Source organism: Musca autumnalis, unplaced genomic scaffold (assembly GCF_047663935.1).
Source record: "Musca autumnalis isolate F117 unplaced genomic scaffold, ASM4766393v1 scaffold_2, whole genome shotgun sequence".
NCBI classification, from domain to species: domain Eukaryota; kingdom Metazoa; phylum Arthropoda; class Insecta; order Diptera; family Muscidae; genus Musca; species Musca autumnalis.
Genome location: NW_027411755.1, coordinates 213434528 through 213454751, shown reverse-complemented (window position 1 = coordinate 213454751; position 20224 = coordinate 213434528). Strand labels below are relative to the sequence as shown.

At 36.1% G+C, this 20224-nt stretch overlaps 1 protein-coding gene across 40 annotated transcripts in view; it reads right to left on the bottom strand.

Moving 5' to 3' along the window:
- The window catches only part of LOC141395239 (CUGBP Elav-like family member 1-B), a 569810-nt gene that overhangs the window by 196780 nt on the left and 352806 nt on the right, over positions 1 to 20224 (bottom strand). For 2 of the 40 annotated variants that reach the window (XM_073970842.1, XM_073970857.1), the window contains exon 1: positions 1447 to 2069. The exons of 31 other annotated variants lie outside the window; for them this stretch is intronic. The gene's annotated coding sequence lies outside the window, so the exon portion shown is untranslated. Of the gene's footprint in view, positions 1 to 1292; positions 2370 to 20224 lie in introns of those variants that run through there. 7 more of the 40 variants (XM_073970834.1, XM_073970843.1, XM_073970850.1 and 4 more) reach the window with 7 other exon arrangements.

The window sequence follows — 20224 nt, the reverse complement described above, 5'->3', positions numbered from 1 at the left end:
GAACTCTCTAATACATCGCAAAAGCATTGGAACGCCTTTTCAGGCAGATTTGGTCTTGAGAAGGTGCAAACTTTTCGGAAAATGTCGATAAATGGCACTGTGCTACAAAAGTTGACCAGAAAAATATTCAAGCGTTCTGATGCAAAATTCCATCGTGTTGGGATCCATGGAGAACGAAAATGCCTTTAGTTCATTTGGGTCAGTTCGTTTTATTTTTTATAACGGTAAAAGTAGTGAAAATCTGGTTTCTTATATTTTCAAATTTTAACGGGCATTTCTTATTTTTTCCACAACGGATTTCTTTTGATCCTTCTTCCTTTTTGAAATTTGTTATGAAGTTTTCATTGGGGGTATACAAATTTCCTCCTCAAATTTGTCGGTACATGTTTACGCCTTCATATAGTCCCCATAGAAAGGTACCGCCTGATTTTCGGTATTTTGAAGTTTATGGCCTCAATACCCCACCGAAATGTTTGAAATTTTTATTTAGTCTTCGTATGGGGTAAAAAACGTTCCCCTTAAATTTATCGGTATAGGTCCACGCCTTAATATAGTCTCCATAGAACGATACCTGCCGATTTTCGGTATTTCGAAAGTTGTGACCTCAATATACCACCGAAATGACTGAAATCTGGTCTTTAGTTTTCGTTGGGGGTAGAGAACTTTCTGTCTGAAATTTGCCTGTATAGGTCCACGCCTTCATATAGCCCCCATAGGACGGTAACTCCCGGTATTCTGTAGTTTGATGAGTTTGGCTTCACAAAATCACAATATGAATTGGCGGGTACTCATTGGTAGGAGAGAAGTCTACCTGGTCCCGGCGGGAATGTTGTGGGAAAATATGGACATATGCAGATTCTTCTATTATGGGCTATTCGAACCAATAGTCTTCGATTACATATGCGTTGACTTAATAAAAATGGTAGGTATCATTCTTTATAGTTTTACTATTCTTGCACAGTCAATAATTAATTTAATTATCACTTGAGTTAAATCGAGACTTGTAACACATCGTGGTATAACCTATTATCATATTCTAATTGTTGTATTCATCAAAAATGAGACGTTTAAATGGGTTTGTGGTTTACAAACCAAGAAAATAAAAAAAAATTGTTGTTATATGTATTTTCTTAAATTTACAATTTAAAAAAACAATATAAATAAATAAACCAGAATATTAAACAAAGCAAGTTAAATAAAACACTGTAAAAAACCAAAATGTCGTAATGAAGTGTAGGTATGTATGTTTCATTTCTTCATCTTTAAAGAATTTTAATATTCTAAAAATTCACTTTTGTTGGTTTATGGTTAATATTTTATATTATTGTTGATGTTATATTTAAATTCAGCGGTTTTGTGATATTTATATTTACTGGGGAATTGCCACTTTATATTTCATTTTATCTATTCTTAAAACATAGAGCAAGTGTAATAATATTTATATACTTTTCACGGTAGACTTATATATATTAAACATTTTTATCGTTTTTATTTTTTTTTGCGAAATTATTTTTGTTTTTTATTTTACAACCATTTTTTAAAATTTATTTTTCATTATTTTCGTTTCAATTCTTTTGCGTTTTAATTATATTTCAGATCTACACCTGTTGTTTTGTTTTTTATTTGTCAAATTATTTCACTTGTTATTTGATCTTCTCTTCTATTCACTTCACACACACAGACAATTTATTGATTTGAGATCGATACTAATTGCAATTAAAAACGAATTACCAATTAATTCAATTAAAAGCACAAAAACCGTCAACGTTTAAGCGCGCGCGTTAACTTTCTAGGTTTATGCGAAAGAGATGATGGTTCTACTATTGGAGCGACGACGACTACGACGTCAACAACGACAAATGAGCACTGGGTCGGTTGGTTGTTGCTTACTGTGCACTTTGAAATTGGGGTTTTGAATTCTTTCTTCGTTTTCGCTTGTTTTGCTGATATCTCGAACTTTAAAACCCTGACTTGGTAATGCCACAAAAATATTATTAAAACCGCTGTTGCTCACACATACGAGAATGCGGCGCACACACGTGAAATGTTCCAACCCAACCAAGTAAACCAACAATGATCGGTCGTCGGGCTGGTGTTCCAAACAAATATGAACAAAACAAAAAACAAAAATAAATAGAAAATAATAATACAATGGAAATAACAGCAGCAACAACAACAAGAACCGCCAACAGTGACAGCAACAATGACTAAATATTTTGAAGAGTACAGAATTGTTGAACGACGGTTTGAGCGTAAGCTGAGAGTCGCAGTGTGTTGGAGACAATACAAACAATGAGAACATGAGTACGAAACCGACTGAAAACAAAACAAACACCGCCGCAGCGATCGACACAACAAGTGACGATTTCAATTTCAGGTAATAACTGAACAGAATTTTTATAGATTTTTTTGTGTGCGGTTTCCTCTGTTCGTGCTATTGAATGTCCCTCCCCCACCATAACACATACACGCCATTAAACGTTGGCCGATATCCGAACGCCAAAAACATCGACGACACTGAGTACTTTAAACCCAGGTCAGGCACCATATTTTTTTATTGCATACTTTACGGGGCGTCATTGTGTGAGTGCATGCTTTTTCAATGGGTTGAATTGTGTGTGTGGAGAGAGCAACGGTAAATGAGCGCACACGGGCGCCTAATTGCCTGACCTGGCTTTAAACACGAAATAATATTTAAAACTCGTACTCATTGTATTCACCTAGCCCTACTACTCACTCATCACCTTACCACACTCACTTGTTTAATTGCAAATAAAGTGCAACAACAATGGTCCACTTCCCCCCCAAAAAAACAAATGTGGTTAAGAGAGAGTGGGCGAGTTGGGCAGAGAGAAAGAATACGGATCGGATTGGATCAAATCGGATATGTGAGAATGAGCTTTGCACGTTTTTTGTCGTTGTTTTCTTGTGTTCCCCATCATCGATTGCCGCCGGTATTTGGGGGCTGATTGATTGTAGTTATTATTTTGGTTGAGTGTAGTATTTAACAAAGTGCTTACCACGTTCCTCAGAGACGGCGGGCACATTGATTCGGAAGACTCACAAGAGAAATGGAAAAAAAATTAAATTTGATTTGTAAGCGATCTTCAAAGCTGTACAAACGTTTTACTTTTCGAGGGGGTAAATCCCAAATGTCTTTCATATTCGTATGTGCCTAAGATATCTACTAAAGGTCTTCAGTAGAAAGAAGAACTCATTCACACTGGTCTCCAATATATAGAATACCTTTTACAAGCCTTCAATGAAGAGGAGATCTCATACCGGTCATAAAGGTCCTCTATAGATAGAAAATATCATTAAGAGTTTCTATAAACACAAAACCATATAAAGGTCTTCTTAAGAAGCAATACGCAATAAATCCTTTTAAAGATAGCATACATCTTATAGGTCTTCTACTGATAGACCACCCTCCTACAGATATGTAGATATAAGACATCATAAAAGTATTGTATTGATAGAATATCTCATATAAGCATATAAAGATAAACAGTTTCTATTGATTTAAGACCTCTTAAAGATGTTATTTAGATAGAAGCCCTCCTAAAGGTCTTCTATGTATAGAAGAAGGCCTCCTAAAGGTTTTCTATGTATGGAACACCTCCTAAAGGTCTTCGATATATAGAACACCTCCTAATGTTCAATTAAATATTCTAAAAATAAATCTTTTGAAGCACTTCGTAGTGAAGTGCAAAGTGATCCCCGGGAGCCTCCCATACAAGATTATTATGAGGAAGATCGGAAATAAAAACACTATACCAGGCATAAGGAATCCGCAATCGGCACTTACTATTGTTAGTACTCTATTCCCAAAGAATAAAACAAACAGGGCTATCCTAGCAGTCAATTCCCAACTGAGAAATCAAGATCTCTTCAAAGTCAATGAAATCACGGATGTAAGCAGAAAGCTAAAGAAGCACAAGGCGCCGGGACCAGATGGTATCCCAAATGAAGCGCTGCCAATTGTATGCAATATATGGCCAGAACTAATCTTAACAGTCCTAAATAAATGTTTAACAATGGGCGAATTTCCGACGAAATGGAAATTACAACAGTTGGTGATTAGAACAAGAAGTAAATGCAAATGGTGGTTTCTTGCGAATGCAATTTGGATTCATCAGAGGTAGATCGACAGTAGATGCCATCAAAGAAGTAGTGGATACGGCAATGAACTCGATGCAACAAAGGCGTTTCTGTGATATCAAAAATGCCTTCAATTCTGCCGATTGGAGCGAAATCCGGAATAGAAATATATCTGGCTATTAAATAAGAATGATTGATAGTTATCTTGATAACAGAAAGCTCTTATTGAACACTGACGAAGGAGTCAAATCATACATCTGGAGTGCCACAAGGCTCGATACTAGGTCCCTTCCTCTGGAACCTAATGTATGATAGCTTATTAAACATGAGTTTCCCACCTGGTACCAAACTAGTGGGTTACGCGGACAACGTAGCGCTTATCGTCGCCCGAACCTCAGCACCGCTTGTCGAAATCATAGCAAATGATAGAAGATGGCTTGCATCAAAAAAATTGACACTTGCTGCAGCCAAAACATAAGCGATACTTGTAACGAGAAGGCGAAAGTTTAGCTACCCTAAACATAGCGTTGATGGTTACAATATAGAAATAAGCAAAACATTAAAATACTTAGGAGTGGTTCTTGACTGCAAGTTATCTTTTGAACCACATGTCCAAACAATATCGGAGAAAGCGCTGGCAACTGCTAAGAACCTTGTAAGGTTGATGCCAAGTATCAGAGGTCCGAACCAGTCAACAAGGAGACTAATATCTACAGTACCTTATGCGCAAATGACGTACGCGGCTCCTGTCTTCAGCGAAAACATTGCAAGAAGTACACAACTACGTAAACATCTAAAGAGAACGCAAAGGGCGTGCGCGATTAGAGTCATATTGGCATATCGAACAACGTCAACAGTGGCACTGTCCGTGCTAGCGCTTATACCACCGATTCATTTAATCCTACGCGAAAGGCGTTACATATACAAGCAACGAAAGTCACTTCCAAACGGATACACAAAAAGGGAGGACTTAAACATTAAAAGCGAATCCCGAAGAAGGCTTTTCCAAGAATGGCAATTCTCATGGAATAATAGTGTTCAAGGCAAATGGACCTTTAAAACAATTCCACACCTTCTAAAGGTCTGCGTATATGTATGTATATGGCCTCCTAAAGGTCTAAAAGTCTTCACGAGAATATGGCGGAAGAGCTTATTCTTCATGCAACGCATCGATACAAAAATGGAATCGGGGTGTCAACAAAGCCCCTGTATATTGGTGGAACGCTGAAATAGCTGAACTAAGTAAAGAGTGTCTTCGTGCTAGAAGGCGTTTTGTAAAAACTCGTGATAGAGAAGACAATGAAGCGTATATACAGGTTCTCAGGATGAAGAAGAAAGCCCTCAAAAAAGCCATACATGCAAGCAAAAAATCGTGTTTTCTCGCTATTTGCGATGATGTAGAATACCAGCCGTTTGGACTGCCCAAAAACTGCAAGCCCTTGGAAAATCCTTCATCATACCGCCCTCTATGTTTATAGATACATGCGGAATACTCCTCGAGAGCCTCATCCGCGACAGACTTGAAGAGAACGTGCAAAGGGCTTATCTGAAAGCCAATTTGGTTTCAGAAAAAAAAAAATCTACGGTCGGTGCAATAAAATGGTAACAGTCATCCCAAGGGAAGCAATGTGTTGTCATAACACTAGATGTTAAAAATGTCTTCAACACAGCTAACTGGGAGAATATTCTAAAGGCTCTGAGACGGTTAAATTTCCCGGCATACCTTGTCGCTATACTCCAGGACTATTTCCGCAACAGAATACTAATATCCCAAACTGAGGAGGGTTTAAAAGAATACCGAATAACAGGAGGAGTACCACAAGGATCTGTTCTTGGACCTCGTCTGTGGAACGTGATGTATGATGGTGTTTTAAAGCTAAAACTCCCAGAGAAAGCAAATATTGTTGGATTTGCAGATGATATTGCGCTAGTTATAGTTGCAAAACCAACCTAAGAAGCAAAAAATGTCCCAGAAGTCAGCATACAGTTATATAAGCCGCAGAACTGTAGAAAATATAAATATTCAAATCGGAGAATGTACAATCTCAACAGCGGGAAGTCTGAAATACCTCTTCGTTATTATAGATAATCGTCTATCTTTTAAGGAGCATTTGAATTACGTAAAGTCGAAAGCCTGAAACACTTATAAAGCGCTGTGCCGTATAATGCCAAACACAAGAGGTCCGAGATACTTAAAGAGAAAAGTTCTGGCAGGAGTTACCAAAAATATTATTCTTTATGAAATTCTTGAGGTATGCCACTTATTACGAAAAAATTGGCACAGTATACAGACTGGCAGCACTACGTGTATGCTGTGCATATAGGACTGTTTCTGACAATGCAGCCTATATTATCGCAGCTATGATACCCATAGATATTCTTGCAATAGAATCGGAATACATATACAATTCAAGAAGCTCGCAGGAAACAGATATTGAATCCGACGTCGCAAGAAGACGTGGCATTACCGAATGGCAAAGAAAGTGGTCAGCATCTACAAAAGGCAGATGGACGTACTCGCTGATACATAATGTGGGCACATGGTCAAATAGGCGACATGGAGATCTTAACTTCTATCTCACCCAATTTCTCTCCGGACATGACTGTTTCACGTTCTATTTATACCGTACCGTTTTGGACTTGACTGCTCCCCTGATTGTCCTTGCTGCGTGGAACATGTAGAAGACCCATACAACGTTTTCTTTTTGTGCCCGCGATTCAGTGAAGAAAGGACAAATTTAGAGCGGTTGGTAGTGAAATATGTGTAGAAAATTTAATCGAAATTATGATGACGTCTTTATGATGACGTCTTGGGATTATGTATGTGAGTACGTAAAGACAATAATATTGGAATTACGAAGAAGAATAACAAATAGCAGTATAGAAGACCTCCTAAAGGTTTTCTATGTATAGAAGGTCTTCTATGTATAGAAGGTCTCCTATGTATAGAAGACCTCCTAAAGGACTTCTATGTATGCAAGACCTCCTAAAGGTCTTCTATGTATAGAAGGTCTTCTATGTATAGAAGGTCTCCTATGTACAGAAAACCTCCTATAGGTCTTCCATGTATAGAAGACATCCTAATTGTCTTTCATGTATAGAAGACCTCCTAAAGGTCTGCTATGATTGGAAGACCACCTAAAGGTCTTCCTAAAGATAATATACCTCCTAAACGTCTTCTACAAACAGAAAACTTCTTAAAGACATCCTAAAAGTCTTCTATACATAGATGTCCTCCAAAAAGGTATTTTATATATAGAAGACCTTCTTGAGGTATAGAAGACTTCTATAGATGGAACACTTCTTATAGATCTTCTATAGACGTCCTAAGGGTATTCTATGGTTAAAAGCATCTTACGGATAGAAGACGCTCTACAGTTAGGAGACCCCCTGAAGGGGGTCATTTGTTAGAAGACCTCCTAAAGCTCTTACATATATAGATAGATGTCTTCTCTACGCTTTCGATAGGTTAGCTTCTAAAATTCTTCCTTAAAGAAATTATCCCGCGCAACCACTGTATATATGCTTCAATTGTAAACAATATGTGGATAAAAACAACAACAACAAATGCCTATGCCTTTATTGTTTTACTTTAGCGGTAGCGGCAATAGTAGCAATAGTATTTTATTTTTGACAAAATTTTTGACGAAAATACATTTGTTCAAATACCATGCTAAGATTTTGGGCAAACACACGCACATACTCACACTCATACCAAACAAACTATGTATAAAATATATTATTGAGTTATTTCACACATATTTCATGCGATTCTACTCTTCACACCTTCTCAAATAAATTAAAAAAAAATTGAAAAGATCTTGTTCGCATTCTCTTTTGGAGGTTTTGAAAAAAAAATCATACGAAACATTTTTTGACGAATGACACACTAAAAGCATAGTACATATATATGTTTAAGCATATGTACCACCTCAAACCGTGCGACATGTGATGTACGACATACAAACAAACGTATATTTAAAAAAAAAATCACAGATTGTGACGTTTTGTGGGGATTTAAAAGGGTTTGTTGTTGTTATTCTTGTTAGTTTCGTATGTATGTCAACCGCGTGGTTCAATACCTCCCAAAAATAATACAAAACTCTGAAAGGGAAAACAAGATGCGTCGCTAAGAAACCCCATTGAAATTATGTCAACATTTTAATGCTAAAAAGAAACGTACTTTCTTCATTTCGGCTTGTCATTCATTCATTGTTGTTAAAGACGATGGTGATGCTAAAGATCTTTAAGAAGAATATCATTATGATTTTCATGACAATAATGATCATTATCATTATTGCAATGTCATAATGCCAATGAACGCCAATATTTGGTGTTAATGGTTATTGGAAAGTTTTCTTGTTCGAGAATTCTAACAAACATTTTATTTAGATAGTTTAGTATGTGGAGGCCTGTAGATTCTACATATTATTTTACATATGTGGTGCCCTGTAGAATGTGATCTGTTTTATAAAACTGTCAATTCTTGCGGCAAGAAGAAAAAGGGGAGCGTTCACAGATCTCTTTAAAAAGGTAGGCCTGTGCTAAGAGTCGCTGCTGGTCAATGCATTGCGAAAAAAATTTTTACTATTCAGGGTGATTATGAATATAAACTCCCCGTGTTTTTCTGCCGTTTCAACTTAAAGGAAAAAGTGAGAAAACTCAAGGGGAGACATACGAGTATTTTGTGTAAACTTGTTCTTGGTTACATGATCATTCTCCGGTTTCCTAATACGTTTCACAAAAACCCATCCCCTTTACATGTTAAGGTTTAAGTGAAACATATTGAATTTTTTTTTTGTTTTTTGAATTCCAAAACAATGGATTTTCCCATTCGGTTTTAGTCTTTCTATAGCATCGATTTTGTGCATTCATCATTTGTGTATTTTGTCACTCATTCATTTATAAATGCAATTATAATTTGTCAAAATATCATCTCCAACCCGTCGATTCCCTTCTCTAAAACCCAACTAAGTTTGTAATTTAAAAAAATTCATGTCAATGGCCCAGACAGACAGCCAGCCACTGTGAAGGTTGGAAAACAAACGGCACTACTACTTGATAATAATTGTTATTCAGTTCAATGTGTCATTTAGGTCTTGTCAAATCGGCACAACAGCAGCACATCAAACCATGGCGAGCAATAGACACGTAATGGAAATTTGTATTTTAGTTCAAGAAAAAAATTTGGCATGAGCTTCTAAGCAACAGTACTTGTGTTTTCTTGGCGTTGAAACAGAACAATTACCGTTAATACAGTATGGAGCACAAACCAAAAATAAATAAATAAACTAAACGCAAATACTTGTGGTTAATAGTTTTGAAATGTAAAAATAAAAATACATTTTGACGTCCATAGCATATATTGTGATAAAAGCATTCATATAGCATACAGTGATCGTAGGAAGTATGACACAATATATTCGATGCAAAAATAATTCCATGAAGATGGATAGAATTATTTGACCTATATATATATATATACATTAGACCGGGGCGATTTGTGTGGAAGGAAAAAACCTTAATAGGTCATTCGAGGTTCTGATTACTGGGATTGAACTGAGCAAAAAAGTCTACTGGACCATATGTCTACGATGAAAATCGAGCCTACCCGATTTTGACTTTATGTTTTTATACCCTCCACCATAGTATGGAGGGTATATTAAGTTTGTCATTCCGTTTGTAACACATCGAACTAATCATTTGCGACCCTATAAAGTATATATATTCTTGATTAGGATAAAATTCTAAGACGATCTAGCCATGTCCGTCTGTCCGTCCGTCTGTTGTAATCACTCTAGCTTCCGCAATAATTGAGATAGAGTGCTGAAATTTTGCACCCGAGGGTATTTTTTCCATAGGCAGGTCAAGTTCGAAGATGGGCTATATCGGCCCACTCTTTGGTATAGCCCCCATATAACGGTACCTCCGGATTTGAGGTATTTTGACGTTCTTCGCCACATTTGCATACTGAATTATCTATAATTTGGCACTTAGAGTTCCTAGTGATCAACAAATTTATATCCCAAAGGATATGGGCATAGGTCCATGTTTTGGTATAGTCCCTATATAACGGTACCTCCCGATTTTCGGTATTTTTAGAATTTTAGCTACAATTATGTCTATTCAAAAATAATCGTCAATATAGGTCCATGTTTTGGTATACCCCCCATATAACTGTACCTCCCGATTTTCGGGAATTCTCAGTAGTCACGAATTTTCTTCACTAAAATTCTTCAACATGGGTCCATTTTGGTCTACATTGTTTTGATGAAACTACCCTCAATTTCACTCTTGAATTTCCCTGCAGCTATAAAACTTTTCCGCCAAAAAATTTAAAGATAGGTTGACTCTTTGATATAGCCTCGTAGGTGGTACCTTTCACCTAGCTGAACACAATTGTTTAGATAAGATTAGATAACACTGTGCAACAAAATGGAGGTGAAAGTCTGGGGCACGGAAAATTCCTCTAGGGGAAGAAAGGCCTTGGTGAGTATATTATGAACCCCGAAGGACAGATCCGCCCTGAGTCGAACTTTCCTGTGGGCCATCAGGAATTAGCGTTATAGTGGGAGGCAGTAGGAGTCTATCCATTGTCGAAAAGTTGTTCCACCTAAAATTGTGAAAGTACCCTAACTACGAGTATTCCATTTTAATTAAGACTATTTTGTGGTGGAGGGTATAAAAAGTTCGGCCCGGCCGAACTTATCGACTTTTTACTTGTTTTATCTACGTTTTTTTTGACATCTTGGCATATAACAGCCAAAACATTGAGATTTTCGAGCCAACACAAAGACAAAAGTTGTAGCCAAGGCAGCAATTAATCAAGATGTGAAAAAACGTAGATAAAAAAACATAAAGTCAAAATCGGGAGGCTCGATTTTCATCGTAAACATATGGCCCAGTAGACGTTTTTGCTCAGTTCAATCCCAGGAATCAGAAACGCGAAGCGCCCATTAAGGTTTTCAAATTGCCCCGGCCTAATATACAAATTAACAAATTCAGGAGTGATGACCCTAAATGTTAAACACAAATAGCGTTTTCATGGGAGGCAAATGAAATTTTGGAAGAATTTGGAATTGGTAGGAATTTTTGGGGTAGGCATCATTAACAGTGGGCCTAATAATTCGACTAGCAGATCCCATCAATGTAGTCTTACTTATATATTTAGGTGACCCGCTGTAGAACATTTTCCCACAAGCCGAATTAAGAATATATTTCCACTCCTCTCTGTTGGTTCTTTTGTATTCCCAGCTGGGAATGTCATATTTTTGGATCTTGTCTCCATCGAAGGCTTGGCCTTCCAGTTCTGCGTGCACCACATGCCTTATTTTAAACGCTTTTTTAGTGGGTTCACCATTGCTTATTCTCAGGACAGGACCTAGCCAACGAAATCGTTGTTACTCCCTAGCAAACGTACCGATTTTGTAACGAAATTTTGATAGCTACAACATTTTCTTTATTCCCATTTTGATCGGACTTGCGGTTTCCAAGCAAAATCGTAAAAACCTAAACAACCCCTAAAAATTTCAACTTGAATCCCGATTTATTTAAAAAGCGCTCCGGCGTTTTTTTTTTTTGATATTTCTCATCTATGATCATTGTAGTTTCAGAATCCGCAAAAACTTCCAGGGGTAAGCACCATCCATTTGAATTTGATTCAAGAGCACCGTGTAGGCTGGTGCACATATACACTACATGTCTATCCCTTAACTGTGCAACAATGAGTTGGAGATAGGTAAAGGTTGTCTTCATACACAGCAAAAATTTGGATCTGTTAGTCATTATGTATCCAATTACAAAGTAATGCAAACAAAAATAACTACTTCCTTTACTATTTACTAAATAATGAGTACGGTGGAACAGAGCGTGTGTGTTCGACTAGAAATGCTACGGTTGTGTGTTCAACCCTCACCATCGGCACACGATTTTTTTGTTAACGATATAAAAAACCGTTGGTGGTGCACATGTAAGCGTTTAAACAACCCCTAATGTTCATACGAGTAGCACAGTAAGAAAGTATCAGTCCACTTGGCTGACAGAGATATACCCTCAACCTGTGTGAATTGAAACGTTCAACTATCGACAATAGTGAATAACGGTTGCGCAGATTTTGTGGCACTTTTTGGGCGTACGAATTTGCCGACAAAAGGTTTGTTTGGATTGAAGCTCAAAAGTGTTGCGGAGGATGTACTTGAAGGACCGACATAGTCCATTTTAGAAGTGGATCTTATTTTGAGAGTCATTCATTTCGATAGATATTGTGTCCACCAGTCATTTCAATTGGTCATCGTATAACTTAGGGCTTTTGGACCACTATGTCAGGAAGCATGGAATTGCTCACGAAAAGCATAATATCGCTTAAACAGGACCACAAGGATTAGCATCGGTATAATTTTCCAAGAGATCTTCAAACATATCGTAAACTGCACTCAAACAAACATGTGAAACTTTTCTGGGGAAGATACCTTAAGAAGAACTCCGATATGGACCATTTTCATAGTTAAACTACATTTGGACAAAATATTAGGAGATCCAAAGTTTGGACGGTTGCTCTGTTCAACAGATATAACGCGTACTATTTTAGAGTCATTTTTCAACTTTTGGAAGGAGGTACCGGCGAGTGATCACCGATAGTGTCCATCTTCGAACTTAAACTATGTTTTGGGAAAATATAACGAAGGCCAAATTTTGGACCCAATCGGCTGATCCGTTCGAGAGTATCGTACACTTTAGCTACTACACATGGTGCCATAGTGGTTTTTACAGCTTGCCCTGCTTGAAAAAACTAGTGCCGTCATAATCGAGAGCAGGAATTAAACTGAATTTTTTTCCGAAATTGTGTGTGGGAGTTACCCGAAGGAGTTGACATAAGTATATAGTCCATATTCGAGGTGATCTATGCCTTGTAGAAATATTACGATGTGGAAAGCTTGGACCAAATCGGTTACTGCCCTCGAGAGTTATCGTGCGCACTATTTTAGGGAAAAGATTTCTTAATTAATTTCTCGTTAGAGTCGAGCTTAATGACCAATAATGCAAGTGAAAAAGGAAAGCCCAAGATTCGAACCCACACAATAACCATTATGTGACATGTTTCGTCTTTGATAGAGGCACTTCAGACATATCGGTTGTGGAGCGGCTTCTCTATCATCTAACTTTTCAAATGATTTTTAATTTCTGCGGGGGAGGAACCTGGAGAAGTGGACCGATATGGCTCTTCTTCGAACTTAAAGTAAGTTCGGATAAAATATTACCATAGCCAACTTTTTGACGGCAGATCCGTGCGAGAGTTATCGTGCGCTCCAGCCACTGCACAAAGGGGTTATTTTACAACTTTCGGTATATTTTCTCAGAAAGTATAAAACTTGTACCGTCGTAATGGGGGCAGCGAAATCACAAAGCGATTCCAGAGCAAGTTGTATGCTGAACTTTTCCGAAATTTTGTATGTGTGGTACCCGAAGGAGTGAACCTATAGGGTCCATATTAGAACCTCCTCTAGGTCTGGTATAAATTTCACGATGTGCAAAGTATTGACCAAATCGGTTACTCCCTTCAAGAGTTATCGCGCGCACAATTTTTCCGAATATTTTTGAACTTTTGTGGGTGAGGTACCTGAAGGAGTGGACCGATATGGCTAATCTTCGAACTTAAACTAAGTTTGAACAAAATATTGCGATGGCCAAATTTTGGACCGAATAGGTTGATCCGTTCGAGAGTTATCGTGCGCTCCAGCCACACAGACAGACGGACGGACGGACATGGCTAAATCGACTACAAATTGTCTGAAACGGATTTCGTCCAAACATACTTGGGGTCTAAAACCATTATTTCGATTATAATGCTGAGGGTATAAGGAGGCCACTACCTTCAAAATACCCAAAATCGGGAGGTGCCGTTCTAAAGGTAATATCGACGCCTCCAAACAATAGTATGCTAAGTCGACCTAGCATGTTTTCAAGGTCTTTACATTTTTATATATAACGTCCTTTAACTCAAATTCTGTCAAATTTTGGTAATGATCGGACAATCCGAACAGAAGTTATAAACAAATATTTACTAAGCATAGTACTGAAGGTCAATAAAATTTCCAAACTTTTAGAGATTGTCCTGCAAAACTCGCTTTTCAGAATTATCAAACTATTATTTGGAGGTGTCGAACGTCCTTTAACTTAAATTATGTCTAATTTTGGTAATGATCGGTCAATCCGAACAGAAGTTATAAACAAATATTGACTTAGCATAGTACTGAAGTTCAAAAAAATGTCCAAACTTTGAGAGCTTTTCCTGCAAAACTCACTTTTTAGACTTAGAATACTATTATTTGGAGGTGTCGATATATGAAGACGGTGACCCTTACGAAGACTAAATACCAAATTTCATCTATTTCGGCGGGATATTGAGGCTAAAATCTTTAAAATGCAGAAAATTGGGAGGTAATGTTCTATGGGGGCTATATAAAGAAGTGGACCTATATTGACAAATTTCAAGTGGAACGTTGTATACCCCCAACGAAGACTAAATACCAAATTTTAGCCATTTTGGGGCAATATTGAGGTAACAACCTTTAAAGTACCGAAAATTGGGAGATACCATTCAATGTTTGGTATAGTCGTTTCTATCTATACCAAATCATAAAGCTCTATCTTAAATATTGCGACCTGTTTCTTGATTTAAACATACGGACAGGCGGACAGACTTACATGGCAATTTCGACTTAGAATATGCTGATGAAGAATATATGTATATGTATATATATTTTATATATAATGTAATATATATATATATATTTCTAATTACCAATTCTGGAACCATTATATTCCATATTACGCCACCTTTGTTTAATTTTCCCACACCACTCTATGATCTTGACCCCCAGTTGCCTTACATCCAACAACACAACACACATCACTAGATAAGCTAAGACCTAACTCGATATGCAGATTGTTTGCAACATTTGCTCTGAATACAAAATGTATATTTATTGAAAAAAAAAAAAACTAAATACATATATCTTCCATTGCTATGCTAATCTTTATGAATATTCACATTTGTTGATGTTGTGTTACAAGCAAATATCGGAACATCAGCAGCACTTGAAATTGGCTCGACTTCAAGTGCCACGACAAAGCGCCATCAATTGTAAATTTTATATTTTTCCTCCCTATCCCTCACTCTATTGTCTTCCAAATGAACCAACAGTCGTTGCCGCTACACAACCACAGCAAGAAAATCAAACAAAAAAAAAACTTTTTTTATAATTAATTCCAAACCATATGCCTTCAAAACGGCATATTTAACCTAGCTAGCTATAGGCCCATAGTCAGCCAGCCATCCATCCTAAAAGCAAAGAAAATTAAGATAACGAAATCAATAACACACACCGAATACATTTACAAAACAAAAATATTATTTATATTCAAAATGAAAATTCAATTTCAATAAATTTTTGAATAAACGAAGAAAGGCACAGGAAGAACGCCCCTTATTAAGAGACTACAACGACGTCAAGTGACGTACAGGCTGGAAGTCAGCAAACGGAAGAAGTCAACAAATTTGCCAGGGACTAATGAAACAAAGACATTAACAAAAACAACAACAGCAACGGCAGAGGAAACATTGTTCCGCTATTGGTGGCTTCTTGTGGCATTATTTGTCGATGTTCTCCTGATTGTGGTTGTTGTTGTTGGATTTTTTTGGTAATGATGGTGGCATTTTAAATTTACAACAAATAAATTCATTATCCATTGAACGATACATTTGAATCGTACATAAGTGAGGTCGGCGAGTCAAACAGACATAAGCGCCACACAGTGGTTGTGGTGGGTAGAAAATCAATTTTTATTTGATGCCTGAGTGAATAAGACGGCGTACAGAAATAAAGCCCCAAGAAATAACGCCCCAAACGGGAATGAAAATGGACCCCAATTTTTGGGGTGTTTTTACAATTTGAAAAATTGCCCCAATACAAAAAGGCCCCAAACTAGGAAATTTGGCCCCAAAAAAATATTGCAATTATGCCCCAAAATTTCATTGGGGCCAAAATGCATTTTTGAAATTTGGGTGCATTTGCAAAATGCATTATCACCCCAAACAACGAAAATGCAATTAGGCCCCAAAGTATGCATTTACGCCCCAAAATATTTATTCACTTAAATTTGGGGTGTAAATGAAGCCCTAAATTTGGGGTGTAATTTCAAAAAATATTTTTAAAGATATTCATTCAATAGTTTGTAATATGTTACTAATTGATGACTGTACTTTTTTACGATTGTAGCATGTTAAAGCCACCTAGAAACAAGCTCTTATTTTCAAGTGTACTAGCAGGCGTCTATGAATGTGATAAAAATTAAAATTTTAAATAAAATTAAAGACGATTGCGTAGGAATCGCAAAATCTTTGGGAAGTGGATCGTCGGTATCAAGTACCGTTCGTAATGTTTTTCAGAAACATTGTGATAAGTGAGTATTTCTGTACCAATTTCTATATACATATATGTATGTATATATTTTTATAGTTTTCAACAAGAATCACAAAGTATATATTTTAACAAAATACAAAGAAGTTTGCATCACATCGTTAGCAGAAAGTTTGTGCCGGCTCCAAAAACTCCCCAACAAATAGTTGAAGCATTCATGCTCGAAAAGGTGTGGACAAATTTCGGTCTGACCAAAAACCAAACAAACCCGAGACAGACTTTAACTACTCCATATCTCCAAATCAAGTCAAACAGAATTAGAAAGAAATGGAAAGTAGCTGAAGAAAAATATTTAAAAAAAAATAATTTAAAAAATCAAACAGAAGTAGAAAAAGCGGAGAGTAGCTGAAGAAAAATATATTTAAAAAAATCGCGCGATTTTTTAAATATATTTTTCTTCAGCTACTCTCAATTTTTTTTTAATTCTGTTTGAATTGATTTGGAGAGAAAAAAATATATTTAAAAAATCGCGCGATTTTTCTAATATATTTTTCATTCCAAATGCATTCAAACAGATTTAGAAAAAAAGGGAGAGTAGCTGAAGAAAAATATATTTAAAAATATCGCGCGATTTTTTAAATATATTTTTCTTCAGCTACTCTCCATTTCTTTCTAATTCTTTTTGACTTGATTTGGGGGGAAAGAATATATCTAAAAAATCGCGCGATTTTTTAAATATATTTTTTCTCTCCAAATCAAGTCAAACAGAATTAGAAAGAAATGGTGAGAAAAAATATATTAAAAAAATCGCGCGATTTTTTTTAGTATATTTTTTCTCTCCAAGTCAAGTCAAACAGAATTAGGAGAATAGCTGAAGAAAAAATATATTTAAAAAATCGCGCGATTTTTTTAAATATATTTTCCTTCCTTCCTCTGTAAAAAAGGAAAAATAAATGCCTTAGCATTTTTAAATAGGATAGTGTTTGAAGAAAACGCTATATGCACAAATATGCTCCCAATGGAAGATGAGGTATATAAATTAAACATTGTTAATAGGTGTATCTTTTTTACTTTCTTAGTGTTGCTGAAACATTTTTTCAGCAGCTTTTCCTTTACACAACTGTCAAAATCTGCAACATTAGTAATAATTATTACCAACTAGCTGAACCCGGCGCGCTTTGCTGCCCCGACTACGATAAAATATAATGGAATGCCATAATTATATTAACGTTTTTAATATTTTATCGAATAAATATAGGAGATATGAAGGAGTTATATACCTATTCAGCGTTGTTATGGAGCTACTATGGTATTTTTTAAGTTTCAGCAGGTAACACTCCTTCGAAAGCCTTTCCGCCTATAAGTATTCCTAATGATTTAGATATATCATAATAAAACATAAATCTTAAGAAGTCTCTCAAAGATATGATACTTAACAGCCTTGGTCAATTCCTTCCCAACTATAAGTACTTCTGTAAATAATGATGACTTTTACTGACTGCTAAGTCTTCAAAATTTCATTGAAATTGAACATACGTAACAAAAACATTAAATTGACCGAAAATATATATGGGTAGCTATATTCCTATATGAACCGGTCTCGATATAATTTGTCATTTTTATTTTTAGACCAAATCCCGCCTTACATTCACATTTTGTGCATAAAATACGGAAAATCAGCCGAAAATATATATGGGAGCTATATTCTAATCTGAACCGATTTCGGTATAACTTGTCCCATTTATTTCTAGAACGAATTGCGTCACGCTTTTCAAATTTCAGTGAAATTGGACATATGTAGTGTGTCCAAATCTGAACAGGTCTCGATAGAATTTGGCACATTTATATTTAGGAGCAATATCCAAATCTGAACCGATTTCGATATGATTTGGCACATTTATGTCTAGACCAAATCCCGTTACGCATTCCAAATTTCACAGAAATTGGACATAAATAGCGAGTTTGGTTCATAAAATACAGGAAATCGGCCGAAAATATATACAGGAGCTATATCCAAATCTGAACCGTTTTCGATATAATTCGGCACATTTATTTCTAGACCAAGTTCTGTAACACATTCAAAATTTCAGCAAAATTGGACGTATATAGGGTGTTTAGTGCATCAAATGCGGAAAATCGGCCGAAAATATATATGAGAGCTATATCCAAATCTGAAACGATTTCGATAAAATTCGGCACATTTATGTCTAGACCAAATTCCGTTACACATTTCAAATTTCAGCGAAATTGGACATATATAGCGTGCTTGGTGCATAAAATACAGGAAATCGGCGAAAATATATATGGGAGCTATATTCAAATCTGAACCGATATCTATATAATTTAGCACGTTTATTTCTAGAACAAATTCCGTCAGACCCTCCAAATTTCAGCGAAATTGGACATATATAGCGTGTTTGGTGCATAAAATAAGGAAATCGGCCGAAAATATATGTGTATGGGAGCTATATCCAAATCTGAATCAATCTCAATATAATCTGGCACATTTATTTCTAGAACAAATTCCTTGAGAAATTCAAAATTTCAGCGTAATTGGACATATATAGCGTGTTTGGTGCATAAAATAAGAAAGTCGGCCGAAAATATAAGTGTATGGGAGCTATATCCAAATCTGAACCGATTTTGATATAAATTGGCACGTTTATTTCCAGACCATGTTCCATCATACATTCCAAATTTCATCGAAATTGGACATAAATAGCATGTTTGGTACATAAAATAAGGAAATAGGCCGAAAATATATGTATGTGGGAGCTATATCCAAATCTGAACCGATTTGAATATAATTTGGTAAATTTATTTCTACATCAAATTCCGTCACGCATACAAAATTTGGAGATTGTATCTGTAACAGTTCTAAAGATATTTGCATACAAAATCTAAATTTTTTGGAGGTACCTCCGGTTTTGATGCTTTATCTCCAGATCAACGCGAAATTTCATAAAATGATATAGCCTATTTTCTTTCCAGGCCATGTAGCAATGTAACCTAAAAATTTCAGTAAGATCTGTTCTGCGGTTTTCGAGTCTATAAGGCACAAACAAACAAACAGACAAACAAATTTCAATTTTATATATGGTAACATGGGGCGCCTTCGCCCCGTTTTTATTCAAAATGTTCTCATACCGACACCGTTAAAGTTTTCTCAAATATTATTTTTGGTACAAATATTAGCGTATCTTGGCTTTAAGTTTTGGTATATAAATGGTTATAATTTTGTTTTTAAAATATTATTTTTGAGAATTTACAAAATGTCTAAAAAGTGGCGAAGCCTCCCCACCCAGGGGGCCGCTTCGCCATCGAAATGGAAAATTTTCCAACGGATTCTAAAACTGTAATTTACCATACTTTTTCCTTAAATATCAACATTATGCGAAAAAGGAACATGTTTTCTATTGAATAATCAAAAATGATTCTAAAATTCACAAATAGTAACCGATTCTAGCGGTTAATTGAAATAGGTTCCCTGAATTTAGGTACAAAAATCATAATATAACCAAAACAAGATACGTTTATGATTTGATTTTAACTTCACATTATAGTGTGGTATATCTATGGCATAAAGAATTGAAGTTAAATATGACAAATTTCTGACATTAACCCACCACACCCCTATCATGGCGTAGGCGCCCCACCCCCAACATATCTCATAATATGAATATATTGACATTTGTTATTGTTTT